General features: G+C 32.7%; 1 long non-coding RNA gene across 3 annotated transcripts; it reads left to right on the top strand.

Annotated features, from left to right (window-relative positions):
• The first annotated feature begins 5,501 nt into the window (after positions 1-5,501).
• LOC132299904 (uncharacterized) lies at positions 5,502-13,718 on the top strand. 3 transcript variants are annotated; one of them, XR_009480223.1, is made up of 5 exons: positions 5,502-5,666; positions 5,831-6,419; positions 10,229-10,282; positions 12,033-12,202; positions 13,661-13,718. It is a non-coding gene; the product is annotated as an uncharacterized LOC132299904 (long non-coding RNA). The 3 variants fall into 3 exon arrangements; XR_009480222.1 differs by lacking the exon at positions 5,831-6,419; XR_009480221.1 differs by having other exon boundaries at positions 5,502-6,419.
• Positions 13,719-19,695: the final 5,977 nt, after the last annotated feature.

The raw sequence follows: 19,695 nt of genomic DNA, 5'->3' as shown, positions 1-19,695 counted from the left end.
CATCTCATACATGATTCTTTCCATCATTTTTGTTTTTTTTCTTTTTATTTATTTTTATTGAAATGCTTTTATAAGAATTCTATAAGAAAATAATTTTTACAAAATGTAGAACAAAAATTTCATTTGAAGTTTTGAATATCAACAAAAATTGATGAGGGAAGAATCTAAATTCTTATTTTATTAATTTGTTTGTATTTTTTTGTCATAGTTATAGTTTTGTTAAATTTTCAATTGTTACTTTTTTTTTGTTTTTTTTGTTTTTTTTTTCAGTAAATAAAGAGAGTTATTTTTGTTAACTTATTTTTGGAGAGTTTTTGTTTTGAAAGACATTTTATATTTTGGTTTTAAAATACCTATTTTTACACTGCCATTTAATGCTTTTCATTCACACTTTTGACCCTTTTTTTTTCTTGTTCCCTACTTGAATTTGTTTGCCCTTTTTTCTCTTGAGAGAAAGATAGTGTAGAGAGACAAGTTTTACACAAAAAGAAAGATTATATCCTTGCAATATCTTATTTCATTGCACACATGTATTGATTTGACCTAAGGAATCAATTATTTCTCATCCATGTAGATGATTTTATGCCCACAACAATCCAGGTTAATCTCTTTTTTTTTTTTTTTTTTTTGTTGTTCATCTCTCTATGTAAAATTTGTATGTATATATGTATTTTTGTGTGGGTGTGTTTCTTGGCTTTTTTTTTTTTTTTTTTTCAGTTTTCTTAAATTTGGATTGGATTAGACTAATTATTTATGATTTTCTTAATATCTAGAAAAGTTAAATTTCTCAAATACTTGGTATATTGTTGTATTGATTTTTAGTTTATAATAATACATAACATTCTTTCCAGATCCAAAATATGCATTTTTCAATATTAATACTGTAGTATAGTTTTGTTTTGAATCTCAAATTAGTTTTCTAAAAATGTAACAATGTTACCTTTTTTTTTTCTTTTTTTTTTTTCTCTTTTTACTTGCCAATATTCTTTGATTTAAGTTAGTCAAAATTGATTTATTGTTGTTTGTTTTTTTATTAATATATTGTGTAATGATTATTAATTTGTGCAAGTATTACATGAATTTCTTATTTTTTTATAATTTAAAATCTAATTATTTAATTGAATTTTTTTATAATTTTGGCATAAATCTTATTTGTGTTTGTTCAAAAGTTTCTTTAAATAACTATTTTTTTATTTATTTAAATAAATTGGCAAAATTTTAGATATATATATTTTTGTATGAATATAATAAATAGTAAAATATTTTTGGCGTAAGTAGTTTTTTTTTTTGTTTTTTCAAAAGCTCTAGTTAGGTAATGTTGCTTATAATTTTGGTCCTCCAACCTTAAGATCCTAACGCCACCCCTGCCACCATTGTTAAGGAGCTTAAAATGTTAATTCTTGTAGAAGACTCAACGGACAGGAGTTCAAGGACAAGTGTCTTCAAGATGAGCCACTGTCTTGACTAAATAGCGGTAGCCAATGAGAAAATATAATATAATTCTGCCTCGAGTGGCTTGGTAGGGTTAGTAAGGTAATGATCTAGACGCCCTAATGTCTCAGGTTCGAACCGTCCATCTCCATTATTATCCTTGACTTAAAACATTATTTGTATTGTGGGGCCGGGGTGAATAACCGGGAGTTTACCTGATAGTTACAAGTCTAAAGGACGGATAGTTGCGAGAGTTCCCACGTCATCAAAACAATATATATATATATATATAAGCTACAAATGTTAGAAATTATATATATATATATATATATATATATATATATATAATTTCTAACATTTGTAGCTTCGCTCAAACTTGTAAGAAGCTTCTGAATTTTCAAATTGAATCCATTGATCAAAATTGATTGACCACTGACATTGTGGCCTAAATTTTATTTTGGCTCGTTCATGTGCCTCATTTTTTCTTCTTCGAAATTGTGGTTTTTTTTATATAAAAAAAAAAAGAAAAAAAAAAGCCCCGTTTTTCAACATGACATTCACATTAATTATAATTCGTTGAATAAGCTACGCGTAAGGAATTGGATGTAAGTTGTAACTTGTGAATTGGTTAATGAAGTTTAGTAGAGTGGATACAACACTAACAACGGTAAGAGTGTCCTTAATGCAGCGGGCTGGCAGTAATTGGGCGGGCCCATATGGGCTTGCAATCTGACTCGTGGAAATCTACCATATTATTATTATTTTTTTTTTTTTTGCAGAATTTGGAATCCTATGTATATGGAAATGGGATTTTCAATGTAATTACAATATAGAAAAGTTACCAATTCTAGAAAGGACTTTCTTCTATAGATGGTGGTCTGGGATGACTCAAAACCCAAGAACTTTCGTCTATTATTAGACAAAAAATTTTGGCATACCACGATGCCATTTAGGGCTATAACTTGGGTGGGTTAACCCAGCCCAGCCCAACCCCAACCCATAAATTTTGAAATTTGGACATACAATTCACAAATCGGATTCATGTTCGGGTTGGGTTTTGTCAAAACCCAGACAAATTTGAGTTGGGCTCGGACTCAACCCGAACCCAACTCGAAACCCAAAATTAATTTTTTTTTTTTTTTCTCCTTTCTCTCTCCTCTCTCTTCTTTCTCTCTCAGCCGCCGTCGCTTTCCCTCAGCCGCCACCAATCCAGATCTCGGAGAAGAGAAAAACTGAATCAAATATGCAACCGACCATCATTTGAAACTGAATTACTATAGTCTGATAGTCCATTAGACTTACAAAAAACGGAATCAACCATGCAACCGACCATCATTTGAAATACAAAAATCTCAACATTAACATTGAATTGAGACAAATTTTCTTTCTTAAAGCAAATATTAATTTCCAACACAGATCTCAAACAAGATTCAGTGTAGGATCTACATATTCACTAAATTCTCCACAAAGAAAAAGGATATCTGAAAGCAGAAATAGAAGGAAAAAAAAAAACAAACTGTAATAGAAGTTATAGAAATAAAAAATATATATTTGCAAAACAAGAATTACGGATTAGTTGATTTAGAAAAAAAAAAATTAAAGCAGAACCCATTCATACAAGTTAGCAGTTGCAGAGAGGGGGGGGGGGGGGGGGGGGAAGCTTGATAGTTGAGAGACAGCGGGCCAGCGGCTAAAGCTTGCGAATGGCGAACCCGAGTTGGAACAGTGGGCGATGGAAGCTGAAAGATATGGGTTTTGATTTTTTGAACAATCTGAAATGATATGCCGATATGGGTTTTGATATAGGTAATAGGTTTTGAACTTTTGATTCTTGCAGACAGATAGATAAACTGAAATATATGGGTTTTGAACTTCTGATTCTTGTTGATTTTGTAGTTTGCATTTGCACAGAGAGAGATAGAGGGGGCTTTCAGAGATGAGAACGAGAATAGAGATGGAGGGATTGGGGAGGCTGAAATGATTTGCCCTAAAACTATGCTACATATTTTTAATAATAATATAATTAAATATTTATAATATACATATATATATATATATATAATATAATATATATAAATTTCTGGGAAAAAATTATATATAAAATAATAAATAAAAAAAACTCAACCCACCAACCCGACCCATTCCGTTCGAAAACATTTGGTTCAGGTTATGATCAGAACCCATATTAAATATAATTCGGGTTGACCCAACCCAACCCGATTCGGGTTGAGGTTGGGTTGGGTTGGATTGGGCCAATCCAACTTGCAGCCCTAATGCCATTCCAAAATTCACATTGGCTAATTTTCCAGCAGCCCCTAATACTTTTAACCATTTTGAATTGGTTAAAGATATGATCAAGAAATAAAATCCACTAATCACCGAAACAGATTTAATGGTAAAATGTATGGATTTCATGAAGAACAAATTTGTCAATTCATTTGGTTCTTCATCATCTCAAATTAAAGATGATTCTTCAATAGCATCTACTACCAGTTAAGAAGGAAATCAATTCAACTGTTTGGCTGGAGAAGCTCAAGATTCTAATTAGGATTTAGATCAAGAGGTGTAGCCCAGCACGGAAGATTATTGGGATTCCGTGACAGTCCTAATGGCAAATAGGATGAAACCTCCTAAAAAATAAGATTCTCAACGATCTTACTGACAAAAGAATACAAAGAACTATTTAAAAAAGTTTTGATTCCATGTGAAGAAGAAAAAGAACTTTTTAGAAGTTTTTAAATCATTATGAATTTTCTCTTGTTAGAAGAATAACTATGCTAGATGACAAGAAGACAGAAACTAGTGGTAGACCATTTGACTGCAAAGAATTCAGCAAACGCCAAGACTTCAAAGTTTATTTTTCAAGTTCGATGTTTTATGTATAAAAAAGGAACATTGTATTCCCTCAACGTATCTTTTAGTTTTCTATTCTCTCTTGTATTATATTTCTAAGTGTGTACTTTTGTTCTGAAGTGGAATAAAGAAAATCTTTCAAAGTTATTTTCCAAAGTTAAAGTAGTCCTTTTAGATTTATAATTTTATATCTACCTACAGTCAGGGACGGAGGGAGTTAAGGCCCAGAGGGGGCAAGTGACCCCCCCACCCCCCCTGAATTTTCTCCCCTTCTTATATTTTATATATAGTTTTACTATAATATATATATTTTTCATAAAAATATAGAAAGTGCCCCTCCTGAAATTTCTCTTTCCCTTATAATATTCTATATATGTTTTTTTTTTTTTCCTCTTAAATAGTTTTCTTAATCCTTATATTCTATTTCTATAATTAGTTTAATTCCAAAAATATCAATATATATATATTAATAAACATTAAGTTATATGCATGGATATTATATTATATTATATATATATATATTATGATGTCCAATATTACAAAATGTGTCCCTCCTGCACAAATTTTCTGCCTCCGTCACTGTCTACAGTGGAATATATAGTAATATGATATCTAGTGGAAAATATAGTGGTATGTAACTTTTTATCTTTAGTGTTTTATTGTTATATGTAATATAATTATACTATATTCATATCATACATATATATAAATAATATAATTGTAATTTTGTAAAGTATTTAGGGTATTTTATTCTTTTATTTAATTATTCAAGGTTAGGGAGTTTTTTTTTTGACAAAGTCAAAGGTTATTTAAGTCATTTTAAGAGCTTTGACACATGTGCAAGTGATGAACACCGTTTGCATTGTTAGTGATAGTAATTTTTAAAAGTTGTTTCAATGTGATATTTGACCAAATCTGAGAGGGTACTGGTGGAATTAACCCTAAATAAAACTAGAGCTTGTTCATTTAACAAACGAGCTAAGTTTGAACATATTTTTTTTTGGCTCGTGTAGTAAAGCTTGGCTTGCTAGGCTCGTTTAGTAAAATATTTATTTTTTAAAAATTTTCTATACAATTTTTTTAGCCCATACTGTATGTTCATAAGCCCAACTTGATTCTTCATTAAGCCCAAATTCTTTCAAGTTCAAGTTAAGCCCAACTCCACTTAACCTGTCTACCCCCATCATCACATATATATTATGTATATGCAACGATTGACTAGATTTGAGATAACATCTAAAAGTTCCTCCTAGCCTCATCCAGCAACAACAGATCTCGCGGTGCAACTTTCAGTTTCAACAAGGCATCCTTCTTCCTCTCTTACTGGTCGGCTCTCTAATCCCTTTCAATCCAACACATCTTTCTCTCGTTAATCAGTCACGGTATCCACATATTTCTGTCTCTCAAATCTCTTTCTTGGGTTTATTTTCTCTGATGAGGTCTCAATTTCATTTTAGTCTTGATGGGATCAGAGGAAGATGCGTAGAATGGCATCATGGATTCACGGATTCTAAAGCCTTTTTATTTTATTTTTTATTTTTTTAAGGCGAGCAAGGCCGAGGTCGAGGTCGCCGAATTTTGGCGAGCCGAGCGAGCCCGAACATGGCTCGGCTCGGCTCGGCTCATTTGCAGCCAAAATAAAACCAATCACACGATGGTGCCAATTTCAATTTAGTTCTGGAGGGAGAGAGAGACTGGGGTTAGAGAGAGGGTTCTTGGGGTTTTTTTTTTTGAGAGAGGGAGAAATGGCGACTCTACGGCGCCAATTGTTGACCTTCCGGCGACACACCGCCGCTGCCGGCAGCGGATACTTTAGGATTTTAAGGACTTTGCGCTGGATCGATCTCAGGAGGAGAAAGATCACCGCTAATAGGGTGTGCAGACTCTCAACTTTCCGCCTTTGTCGCCCCTATTCGCACCCTAGATTTTTGGAGGAAGCGCTTGGTAGTTGGGTTCGACGACGTACTTTGGCGGATGTCTATGACCACGAATTCATAGTTAGCAATTCAAGGGAGATTGATTACCTATCGGTATCCTATCCATCTCGCGTTCTGATTTCTTGCCCCCTCCATCTTCGCTGGAGACCGTTCAAGAGGATCCGATTGGCTGCACACGCAAGAGAGTTCGATTTCACTGTATGTTGGACTCTCCATGTTTGATTTTCTGATTGTGTAAACTTCCCTGATTTCCCGACTTCACTGTGTCACATATATATATATATATATATATATATATATATATATATATATCGTCCTTTTGTTTGTCTACTCCATATTGGTAACATGCAGCATATTGCTTGAGGTCAAAATTGTTGATTAGGCGCCCCTTTTTTATTCTTTTCTTTTTTCTTTGTTTTTTTTTGGCTCTATGTATCCTTATAGTTTAATAATGAATTCCTATTAAAGTTAAATTAATTGAATTTAATAACATTTATTTTTATTTATTTCTATACGATTTTACTTAATTTAATCCAAAAAGTAATGTTATTTTCTACTGTTACAAGTTCAATCTCTCACTAAATAAAATATAGTTCATTAAAATCAATATAGTTCTTTTCAATATTCTTCAATTTTTTTTGTGTCTGGAACTTTTATTTTTTTAATTTGATGTATTTATAATTTATATGAAAAATTTAATCAATAATTATAAAAGGAATCATACCATCCTAATTACATTTTATATGTAGGAATCAAAGTTCACAAAGTCACAAATTCAATTATATTTGTGATTTTTTCAAAATATTTGTCTCATACTTCATTTTTTCAGCTAATCACGATTCAACATTTATTAAATAGTGGGTTTAAATTATCACCTCTAATATCGCTCCATTGTTAATAAAAAGTCCGCTAAAGCTACCTTGTCCAAGCAAAAAAATAAAAAATCTATTAAAGCTTTACACTTAAAAGTCAAAAAAGTAGTTAGAACTATTGCATACACTTAGTTACTTAGTAAGTTTTACTTTTTATCTTTTACTATTTTATGTTGTTAACCTATTATAATTCACAAGTATGACTAATGTTTTAAAATTATGAATTTTAATATTTATCTAAAATTAGTATTTATATCATAATTAATAATTATTTAAGTAAAATTTTGTAACTCCTTGAGTTTTAATCTTTACTCTTAGAATACTATTTGTTCATGATTTACGAATATGTAAAAAAAACAATACATTTGATTTCATTAATATTTAGAATTGTAATTACTCAAACAAGTTGCTAATTAATTATTTAAAAATAAAATTTATTTTGATAATTCCCTATAATTTTAATTAAAATTATAAAATAACTTTTGATGCACCTGGAAATCATTTTCTTTTCAGTAATTCAAATTTACTTGCATGTTTTCATTTGCAATTATTTACTGGCCCTTTTGTGGTGGACTGGTGGTTAAATAATATGATCAAATGTCGAGGGATTAAAATGTGTGGGATACATTACTAGTATTGTCATTATTCTTATATTATTTAGCAACTTTTAAGAACACTCTGTATACCTCGATGAAGAGTGAAGAAGTTTCATTTATGAGTACTGTCTTTTCCCCCTTTCTTGTGAATTTGTGATGGAACATGTTAACACTAAGAAGGGAAATGTTGTGTACTTTGCAACATTAGCCTTACAGTCGTAGATTTCATTACATAAATATTGCTTTATGCCCCAATGAGAGTTTGTATGGATTTTTACACATAGGTGGAGTGTAATACATTCTATTGGATACCATTGATTTTTTAGAACTTGTAAGAGAGATCAAAATTGTTTTGCTGCGTGCTTCTTATTCTTTCCGTAATAACTCTAATTTCTTGTTCATCTTGTAACCACCTTGCATCAAAATGGAAGCACCCTTTTCTTTTTTGTACAACATGATCAAGATCCCAGTATTTTTTTCATTACGGCATACCCTCTTGCTGCGTTGCACTGATACTTTGCAGATACCAAAGTATCTCCTCATCGCTTTCGCTCAGAAGGAACACCCTTGTTATGAGAGCCTTTTGGTCTTCCTGTCTTCTGATTTCTACTCCATATGGTTCCATGGCTCCCTTTCTTCGTCGGTAGGCTACCCTTACCCTTACCTTCAATTTGTGAATTTGGTTCAGCAATATTAGATTTCAACTTGTTCACTTTTGTAAAAAGCGAATTTTGATACTGAACTTCCACCCCATGTGACCCATCACCAACTATAATAGATGACTGAGCATTGGGCTGTAATATTGCATTAGTTTGGGCTTTATCAAAAAGCCCACTTGTGCTTCCCACCTCGAATATCGGCCCAATTTTTTTGAATTCCATCTCCAACTGTTTGTCAGTTGTTTCTCCTAAAATTACTTTGCTGTGACTCCTATTCCCACGTTGTCGTTCTTCCATGACATTCTCCGAAGATTTGTAATTCTCCACCAAATTTGGGATAACAGCAACCCTCCCCTGATATTCCGCATAATTTGATCGGAAGGATTTGCTGTCGGCGTTGTACTAGTATCAGTTTGATTACCACACCCAAGGTGTTGCCATAGACGTCCCACTGCACCCTCCGTTGAAGAGAAGGGCCAAATTGACACTCAGATCGTGACTAGGGGCCTCTAATACCAGACCTTGATGGGCAAGTCCGTACTTCGTGATCCACCTCCTTTCCACATCTAAAACAAATTGAAAGTAATATTTCATATTTGAACGTAGCCCATACCTCCTTTTGATTTAGATACATCCACAGAGACTCTTGTACGAATGTATATCTTCCCCCGAATTTACCATGATCACGAATTTCCACTTTGTCATACTTATTAAAACTTCCTGCTATCGCCTACCAACTGCATCAGTGAGAAGTTCCAATGGCAGATTGTGCACACCCATCCGCATCGTGAAATAAAGAATCTTATAAGTTATAACTGCATATCTTCATTCCATTTTCCTAAGACAATGAGATACCAATCAAAGTTCCAAGACCCATTCTTAAGAACACGATTCTTGTACTTTAAATACCTGAAGTAAAGCACATTTCCCACCTTCCATGAACGCCTTTCGCAGCCCATTAATATTATCGCGCTTCTCTCTGTAAATCTTACCAATCAGACTATGTGATCATATTCGTAAACCCTCTTGAACATTGTCATCCTTTAATATCAAGTCTTGCTCTTCATCTTCCGTCAATTCAAAATTCTTCAACTGATGATTTAATTCTTCCTCCATAAGACGACGCGCTATGGAAATCTCTCTAATCTTAAAATATATTAAGAAGAAATAAGAAAGAAATGAACAAATCAGAAGAGAAATAGAGTGGAAACCGCTAAGGCAAAAAAACACCGTCAAATTGTGTGTGCATATGATTTGGCTGGTGGAGACTTGAAGTTGAAAGGAGTTATTGAAGGGGAGTGTATTGGAGGGTAATTAATGGTAATTTGGTGAATGTTTGGGAAGATCGATGAACATCAGACTCAGAAAATTCTAAATTGTTTTCTCAAATTCCTAATGATTCTCATAATTTTAGAGTAATTGATCTTATCGATTGGGATACAAACTGATAGAATGGAGATTTGGTAAATTCTGTAATGAAAGAGGGGGATTGGTCTAGAAAGTATCAGCTTGACTGATTCACTAATGAAGCTCTTCCAAATATTTATGTGTCTATGTTCTAAAAAGAAGTCCAACTAGCCCTCAGTGGCTTTTGCAAGACATATTTCCTCTTCACAACTATTACTGAAAATGATTGATGTAAAAGTTATGATAATGCTTTCATTGGAAATTAACTAAAGCACCCCTTCCAACCAGGATGTCCGCAAGAGTACAAAAGTCTAACATTTAGCTCGAGTCATTTGATAATTTCCTTACAATAGTTGCTGATATCTGTCATATTACATCCAATCACAGATGGATAAGCGTATTCAAGTTCATATCTACATCTACTTTGAACAATTCTAATTTATTTCCTTTTTTTTTTTTTTTTTCATTTGCAGTTTTTAGGGTTGATTATTGGAATGCGGCGGCGATGATAGGGTTCTGATTTCAGTGTATGTATATTCTGTTTTGATAAAGGACTACTTGAAATGTCAATTCTATCTTCCACAAATTGCCAAACCTGTTAAGTGCTAATGATGTAATATGAATTATATGAGAGAATAACTTTCTCAAACTTTACAAATGACATGTGCGAAAAAACTTTAAAAAAATTAAATTCAAAATACTATAGATGCTAAATGTCTATTGTAAAACATATTATCTGATTTGATGGTACGAAGATAAACCATTGAAAAAAATGAAAAACTATGATTTAAAACACATCATGAGATTGACTTGGTGTCTAGAAAAACCAACATGTATGACCTTTTACTTTCAAACAAAATTTGATCTTTGTTATATGGCATTCACCAAAGTACAAGTTATGTCAACCTTGCTAAAAAAATTAGGAGGGTAACAACCAGAGAAGAATTCACCTGAGTTTCCTGAGATGCGCAGCATATGATGTGTAGTCCTGTTCCTTAGTTGTGTCTCTCTGTTTTCCTTGTAAAAAAAAAAAAAGTATGAGATGTTGCATCAAGTATGTGTGGCCCGATTAAATAATGAATAGAAAAGGGTTATGCACTGCTCCATCAAAATTATTTCTTCATTTTGTTTTCCTTGAGTGCCCCATGCAATGATATGCACATCTTGATTCATTTAATACATGCTCACGACCAGGAAACTTGAGTAATTGGATATTAAGGCCAAAATGCAGCTTAGGGAAGCATGGTAGTCAAATATCCAAGGCAAGCACAGGGTATGGTTCTAATAAAAGCCCATATGCTAGCCAAGCTGCCTAGGTGGTCATCCAGTATGGCCGCATGTCACCTGCCTGCATGTCAAGCATATTATACCCAATAATAGTACTATACATTTCATTTACTCTAATACTATAAGCAATTTTAGTGTAATAAAATTGTTATAGATACAATATAGAAGCTATATGTTATAAGATCATAAAAATCCTTTTACTAACACAATGCAAATGATATAATAAATAAAATAGAAGCATAAAAAAGAAAGAAAAAAATCAAGTGCATCAAAACCAATAGTTAATTGGTGAAAATGCAACGGGAATACTAAGGCTACCCAATGTATATACTAGTGCGGTGCTAGCACTTCAAGGTGTAGCAACGTAGTGTTTATGATTGTTGTTATTATGTCATACCGTTATATGACTACTCTATGAAGTAACTGAAGCGCGATATTTGAGCAGTGGAAGCTGCTAATTTAAAAGAAGCATACTAACCTAAAATCAACTAAATCCTCATATGCCCAGTGTTAAAAAATAATGCCCAGACACGATTCTGCACTACTAAACATGATGTAGTAGTGGTACTCTCAAATTTTTTGTAATTTAGTAATACGAACATGTAAAATGTTTTGAATACTTTAAGTTGCAGGTTTGTAGTCACTTAAATTTTGCACTTTATGCATCATCACTTTACCTTCAGCTATCAGCTTAACTGATTCACTAATGCAAGCCCTTCCTAATGTTTATGTGCACCTATGTTCTAATAAGAAGTCCAACTAGTCCTAAGTGGATTATGCAAGTAATATTTCCTCTTCAAAAATTTTGCTTAGCAAAATCACTTCTTCCAACCAGGACGTCCACAAGAGTATAAAAGTCTTAAAATTCTGCTTGATGATATCTGTCACATTAAATACATTCACAAACGGATAAGTGTTTGCAGGTTCATATCTACTGTGAACAATGCTAATTTATTTCCTTTTTCCCTTTTTCTGTTTGTAATTTTGCAGGGGTACTTGGTCTGATTGGCTGCTGGACAACAAGAGGTCTTAAACTGTATTTCTTTTTTCTACAAAAACACTGTACATGATTGAGCAACGGGTTTACATCATAGTTGTTTTTGGATTTGCACTGCAATTTTCCCCCTAAAACTCTGTACATGGCATGGCTGAGCAACAGGGTATGTAGATACAATAGTTAATTCAATTCTGGATATGTGCTGGTATGGCCTTGTGGGCATTTGTAGGAAATTGGTGTTGATATGGTAATTGTTAGGGCATGTTACATAATTTCTGCTGGAGTAGGGGTAAATAAAAGCTATGGATTGTGATCTGTTAGATCTGGTTCCATGTTGCTAATGCTAATTTCTCATGCGAATCTATAATTAGAATATTACTTAGTTTCTTCTCTGTTCAAAGTTGTAAATAAAGTTTGTGCAGACAACTTTGTATAGTTATAAGTGGAGTACTAGTTGAATTAGGACTTTCAAGTCAAAAACTGTACCTAAGTATGAATTTTGGCTTTTTTTGGCACTATTACATTATTTCTTTATTTTTGGTGATTCCATGTTTTTATGGATTGTGATCTGTTGGATTTGGTTCCATGTTGCCTATGCTAATCATCATAGGAATCTGTCATTAGAGTATATACGATATAAGTTATGAGGGGAGTATTAGTAGAATTAGGACTTGCATTACTTGCTGCGTAATTGATTAATTTAAATCTCAATAATATATATGTATATATATTTTTTATAAAAAAAAAAAAGATTAATGTGAAAGATTCTCAACTCACTTCCTCCAGGTTAGGAGATCGAATTTTCTTGGAGCCACCTAGAATAATTTATTATGCCAGTAATTGCACGTGCTCAGTGGTGAAATATGCAAGTTCCTTTTTTAATTGAATGCTTAAGGCCGGTTAAATTATGAATGCATAGCATCTCACATAGCATGAAGAATCAAGGTGTGTGAGTGATGCATGATCCTATTTTAAGCTTCAAATGGTTTATCTGATTCTTTATACTTTAATTCCTAGGACTCTCACCAACCTATCTACCCCATTGGTACAACACATTGATGATCATTATGGCTTCCGAGACTTCCTTGCATCAATTCTGAGTTGCTTTGATGAAATTATTCAGAATGAGGTTCATTGCAACTTCAATGTCCTTGATGTGATCATTGTAGTGTGGACTTGATCTTTCTCTCTTAATGTTTTCCTTTTGATCTATCATGAAACTCAATGTAGATATTAGTACATTGAATACTATAAATGGTTTTTTATCATCAAAAGTGCTAGATTACCCTTAGGAGAAAGCCGTAGGGTCAACAAAGCATATTATACCTATTCACTAATGCAAGCCCTTCCAAATGTTTATGTGTATCTATGTTCTAATAAGAAGTCCAACTAGTCCTCAGTTGCTTATGCAAGTAATATTTCCTCTTCAAAAATTTTGCTTAACAAAATCACTTCTTCCAACCAGGACGTCCACAGGAGTATAAAAGTCTTAAAATTTTGCTTGATGATATCTGTCACATTACATACAATCACAAACGGATTAGCGTTTGCAGGTTCATATCTACTGTGAAACAACGCTAATTTATTTCCTTTTTCCCTTTTTCTGTTTGCAATTTTGCAGGGGTACTTGGTCTGATTGGCTGCTGGACAACAAGAGGTCTTAAACTGCATTATTTTTTCTACAAAAACACTGTACATGATTGAGCAACAGGGGTTAACATCGTAGTTGTTTTTGGATTTCGACTGCATTTTTTCCCCTAAAACTCTGTACATGGCATGGCTGAGCAACAGGGTATGTTGATACAATAGTTAATTCAATTCTGGATATATGCTGGTATGGCCCTGTGGGCATTTGTAGGAAATTGGTGTTGATATGGTAATTGTTAGGGCATGTTACATAAGTTCTGCTGGAGTAGGGGGTAAATAAAAGCTATGGATTGTGATCTGTTAATTGTGATCTGTTAGATCTGGTTCCATGTTGCTAATGCTAATTTCTCATGCGAATCTATAATTAGAATATTACTTAGTTTCTTCTCTGTTCAAAGTTGTAAATAAAGTATATGCAGACAAACTTTGTATAGTTATAAGTGGAGTACTAGTTGAATTAGGACTTTCAAGTCAAAAACTGTACCTAAGTATGACTTTTGGCTTTTTTTGGCACTATTACATTATTTCTCTATTTTTAGTGATTCCATGTTTTTATGGATTGTGATCTGTTTGATCTGGTAGCATGTTGCCTATGCTAGTCATCATAGTAATTTGTCATTAGAGTATATACGATATAAGTTATGAGGGGAGTGTTAGTTGAATTAGATGTTATATTTTTGCACCTGAATTGACATGCTAATGGTTCTTACCTGGAACAGAGATGTATATTACTTTCGTATGGATTGTTAACTATAATTTTTTTACAGATTCGTAGATTAGTTTAGTCCAACATGATGCCATGATTTGGGCTATAAATGAGCAATTCATGAACAGTTTGGGCTCTTCATATTCAAACTTATATAAATGTATGAGGAACATTTATACTCCTTTGGTAGGAAGGAAGTAAGAGGGTGGAGGGAAGATAGGAAGAAAGAGACTAGCTTTCTTTGTTTGGCAGAAAGGAGATATGGAGAAAAGATGATGAATGAGTCATCTTTCTTCTTAAATTTTCATTCCTCCAAATATGAACTGAAGACAAGACTATTCTAAACGTTTTTAAATTAAAAACTTTTCTTATAATTAACACTCTCTCTTGTCTTCTCTTTTAACAAACAAAATAAGGTATTTATCTTATTTTCTTTTCTTTCATCCAACAAAATAAAAAGAAGAAATAGTATAATCTCTTTTCTAAAAATGTATCATTTATCTTTTCTTCTGACCCTTCCATCCAATTTTCTTTCTTTCTACTAAACCGGAGTGTTAGTGTGAATATCATGGTTGGAGCTAATTTGTATAAATTTTTCATTTGCATTCAACCGTTATATTTTTGAAGTGCCTATAGCTTGCACTCTCTAATTTAGGAAAATATATAGGAAATGAGATTTCTATATATGAAAGGGTAGTTTTGATATTTAAAAAATAATAATCATTTATTTGGATACCCTTCTTAGATTCAAAAGGTGCAAAAAAACCCCCTATTGTTTTGTTTGGTGCACAAAACTCCCTATTGTTTGCTTTGGGGCAAATTGGCCTCTAATAATCCATTTTGACCAGCTTTTTCTTTAAAAATTCCAAAATTGCCCTTTTCACCATTGACCATCAAAGAACCACCTCGTTGCCGATCACCAATCACTTCACCGATAGTCAGAGTCGGCGATTTGCCATATGATAGATGGAACGGGCAGCTTGTGTTTTGGTTTTGACTCCTTTACTTTTTAATGAATCAATATGGAAAACGATGAATGGTCCCAAAAGGAATCCCTACCTTTCCTTATCAATCCCTTGCATCTACGCTGTAAACGAACCGAGCTGTTCGCAAACCTCTTGGACTCGGTTTGCTAAAAGTTCGGCTCGAGCTCGAGCTCGAACAAAATTTGAATGCTTGATTAATAAACGAGCCAATCCCGAACGCTCTTCAACTCGGCTTGATAGTTCGCGAACACGTTCGGGAACTTGCTCCTTATTGGGCTCGTGAATATATAAACATATGTGTGTATAAATATGGTAGTTCAGGTCCTTTCTTTTTTCCTTTTAAGTACAAAGTAGAGCCCATTTCGATTCAACCCAATTGTGTTCATAATATCAACCCACTTTAAAAGAAAACTCCAGCCCACTCAAGCCCATTGATATAAATCTTATACAACTCCCTCACCCCCATATCTTCCCCAACCCTAAGTGCCGCATCGCTTCAAGAAACCACCGTCAAATCTGGAACAGCACCACCGGCATTGAAGAAACCAGCGGCAACTCTGTAACATGGCTGAAAATCCAAGACGTATTTCGCTCTCTCTCTCTGTATTCTCTCTAGGTCGTATATCTCCCTAATCTCGCACCTCTTTTGTATTTCTCATACTGGATGGAAGAATCGGAGTGAATGTTGAAACCTGCAACTGGAGATTTGTCGCTATTTCTGGTACCGGGTATATATATTATCGCTCATATATATATATATATATATATACATGCAACTGTTGTTCTACGCTTTGGTCTAATCGAGTTATTGAATCGAGAGCCTGTTTATTGTGTTTTCCAAGAGGAGCAAATTGACGGTTTCTCAGTAAAACCCAGAGTGAAATGGGCTCTGAAGGCTCATTGTAGATTAGGGGTGGCCAAGTTTGATACCATATGCGAACACGACTCGAACACGACACGAATTAAATGGAATTAAATGGATTTGGGTTGACCATAAAGGAATTTGGGTCATAAACGGATCGATACGGTTAACCCGTTTAGTTAATCGTTTCGTGTTTGAATTAAGGAGTTCAACTCGTATAACCCATTTATACCCGCTTAACTATACTTGTCATAAGTAAATTTTTAACTAAATTCTAAAATAACTATTTAAACTTGTATTTTATAATTTTTTTTTTTTTTTTTATAGGTTAGAGATTATTTAGTAATTTGGTTGGATTGAAATTTATATATTTTTTAGTATTTAATGTTTGATGGAGTATTATCAATAATTTAAATAATAAAATATTTGATTTTATTAAACGGGTTATACGTGTAACCCGTATAACTCGTTTAACAAATGGGTTTGAGAGTTCCTGACACGATTATTAAATAGGTTATGTTCGGGTTGAGCTATTTAGTAGAATACCTTAGATCAACCTGACACGATTACGACCCGTGAACACGAATTGCCACCTGATTGTTTTGCTTGCTTGCTTTCAGGTTAAGTGTTTTGGAGTGAGACGACCAAATCCCTTGTCTGGGACGGGAAAATCAACTGTTTTATAAAATATCATCTCTAGGGTTTCAAAGAAGATACATCATTTACATTCTTCTGCGAGTAGTTGGTCGCAACTCAATTCTTTGTTGTGATACTGTCTTTTCATGTGTTCGGAGACGATGTTGAAGGCTGGGTTATTGCCTGGGCATTCACGGAGAACAAAATGAAATAAATTACTCGGATATAGCATACTACCTGATATTTTGTAATATTCATTGTGTTTGAAGTAAACAATTTTGCATTTTTTTTTCCCATTAATGTGAGGTGAACTATTTGTGGGGAAGGGCTTTAGGTTGATCAGAGAGAGACTGCCATTTCTGACTTTTCAGTTTTTGTGTAAAAGCAAAAGAATGAGAACTTAAGGTCATGTTTGGCTGCATAGATTTGGAGCCTTTGAATTAGAAATTAAAATTTTCTCTAATTCCACCAATTTCATTTTTAAAGCTTCAATTCCATGCAATTAGTTTAAAATTCGTTCATTTATTCCGAAGGCACATCATTTGTCTTGCTTGTACATCATTTTCGCCTTCTCTAGGTTGTGTGGCTACCTTGTGGCATTCAAAAACAAACTCACTAATTACATTCTTTTGTTTTGAGATGATTTTAGGAGTCCATGGACAATTTCTATATGTTAATATTAGCAATGGATGGTTATAAAGCTAGCAATACTTTCGAAATCTGTTTACATAAAAGATGGATGAGTGCGCTAAGGTTGTAACCTATATATGTATATATATAGAGAGAGATTCTATAAGTTAAGAGACAAATAAAAAAGATTACTCAAAATAATATGTCAATCAATGATTAATTTAAGAAAGATAAATAGTTAACAAATAATTTAAAAAGGAAAGAAAAATGAGAGAATTTTGAAAGGGAAAAAATTGGAGTTTGATTCAAAAAGGAAAGTTTGATTTTTTTTTTAAAAAGTAAAGTAAAATAATTTAAAGAGTAAAAAATAAAAGAAATACAAAATGTAATAGATAATTTTAGAAAATAAAAATTTATGCCTCAGACATACACTGGCTCTGCCCAAGAGGTATTTAAGTTTCAATAGAGGCAAAAGAGAGTGAAAATCCAAGCAAATGAGTCTTAAGAATAGTAAGATGCAAAATTTTAATTAGCTCAAATTTAAATAATATATACCTTTTGTGACTAGTAAAACTAGAAAAAATAATAAAAATAGAGTGAAAATTAGAGGGCTTCCTAGCACATAATTCACCAAACGAAGAAACTACCAATTAGGAATTGAGTTTGACGCACTTCTTTTTGTTTTTGAAATAGTTAGCACTCAATATTTATTTATTTATTTTTTGCGTTGAGATGATTAATAAAAAGTAGCTCTAATGAAATTATTCACAATTAAGAAATTTCTAAGTATATAGAGGTACAAAAAGCACAATGGTGAATGTAATTAATTCATGTCACCCTCTATTCAACATTTAAAATGAGACTGCCTTTTGTTTTAAACTTGTTTATATAAAACTTTGAGGAAGACTCAACTTAGAAAAGCTCAAAGACAGGCATTTTAAGGTTGATCCACTATCCTACATAAATAGCCAATAAGGAAATATATAGGGCTCTTGGTCGTCTTTTAAAGACCAATTTTTTTCGAACAACCTTATATCAAGATTCTGAACTTTCTTGTCCGCGGCAAATTGAATCCATTTATCAGTGTCAGAACTGTACTCTACACCCAAGGAGTATTTCACCCTGAATGCTTCTATACTTGCACCACAATGTAGTGATAAAATTCGATTGACCCATCTCACAAACCTATGCTTTTCCTGCTGTTCAGAGCTGGCATCTCGATTTTTCAGTTGGTGCATTCGACCATCATTTCCAATCATGTTTGTAACATCAAAAATGTAATACTCCTGATTTTAAAAGGATAGTCTCGGTATTTTTTAAAAAAATTATTTTAATTGCATTTAATTATTTAGTTGATTTCTTGGCTAATTGTTTACTTGTTTAATTGAAATTGTGTGTGATGATGTGTATTTATTTAGGAATTTAATTGTTTTATTTTATTTTTATTTTAATATTTTTAGGGAATTGGATATAGATAGTAGTAATGGACCAACTAATTGGGCTTTATGGACTACTTGGATAAGGGGTTTAATGGGTACGGATAATTACCCATGTATATGTATATTTAATAAATAAATATATATATATATATATATATAAAGAAAGTCATATATATTTATATATTACATATAAAAAGGATTACACATAGATTATACGTACCATATATTTTAGTTACCTTTTTAGTATTTAGATTTTATTTTATTTTTATTATTAGTTTGGCTTGGATTGGGAAAAGGATTAGTGTTATTTTATTTGACTATAAATATATAATTATAGGGTTGTGAAAGAGGTTAGAAAATATATTACGTACTATATTTTAGAGAGAGAAAGAAGGAAGAGGAAGGAAGAGAAAAGGAAGAAGGAGGTTAGGGTTTTTTATCTAATCCCTAAAGGCAAGTTCTAATTCTTCTATTCTCCTTTGATTCGTACCCTATGCATGCTAGATTAATTCTAGGTTCTTTAAATAAATTAATTGAATCCAATTACAGGAATTTATTTGGAAATTGTATTTCATGTTTTAATAATGGGTTTTAATTAATCTGTTATGCCGAACTGGCACTATTGGTGGCCTTGATTTTTAATTTAATTTAATTTAATTTATTTTATTTTACTTGAATTAATACTCGCATGTGTCAGTATTGTGTATATATATATGAAATCAAAATTTGTTCATGCTTAAAGAATGCACA

Source organism: Cornus florida, unplaced genomic scaffold, assembly GCF_030987335.1.
Source record: "Cornus florida cultivar Cherokee Brave unplaced genomic scaffold, ASM3098733v1 CherokeeBrave_3.0.0_Hap2_Chr03, whole genome shotgun sequence".
NCBI lineage: Eukaryota > Viridiplantae > Streptophyta > Magnoliopsida > Cornales > Cornaceae > Cornus > Cornus florida.
The sequence above is the reverse complement of the archived record's forward strand: the minus strand, read 5'-3'. Positions and strand labels throughout refer to the sequence as shown.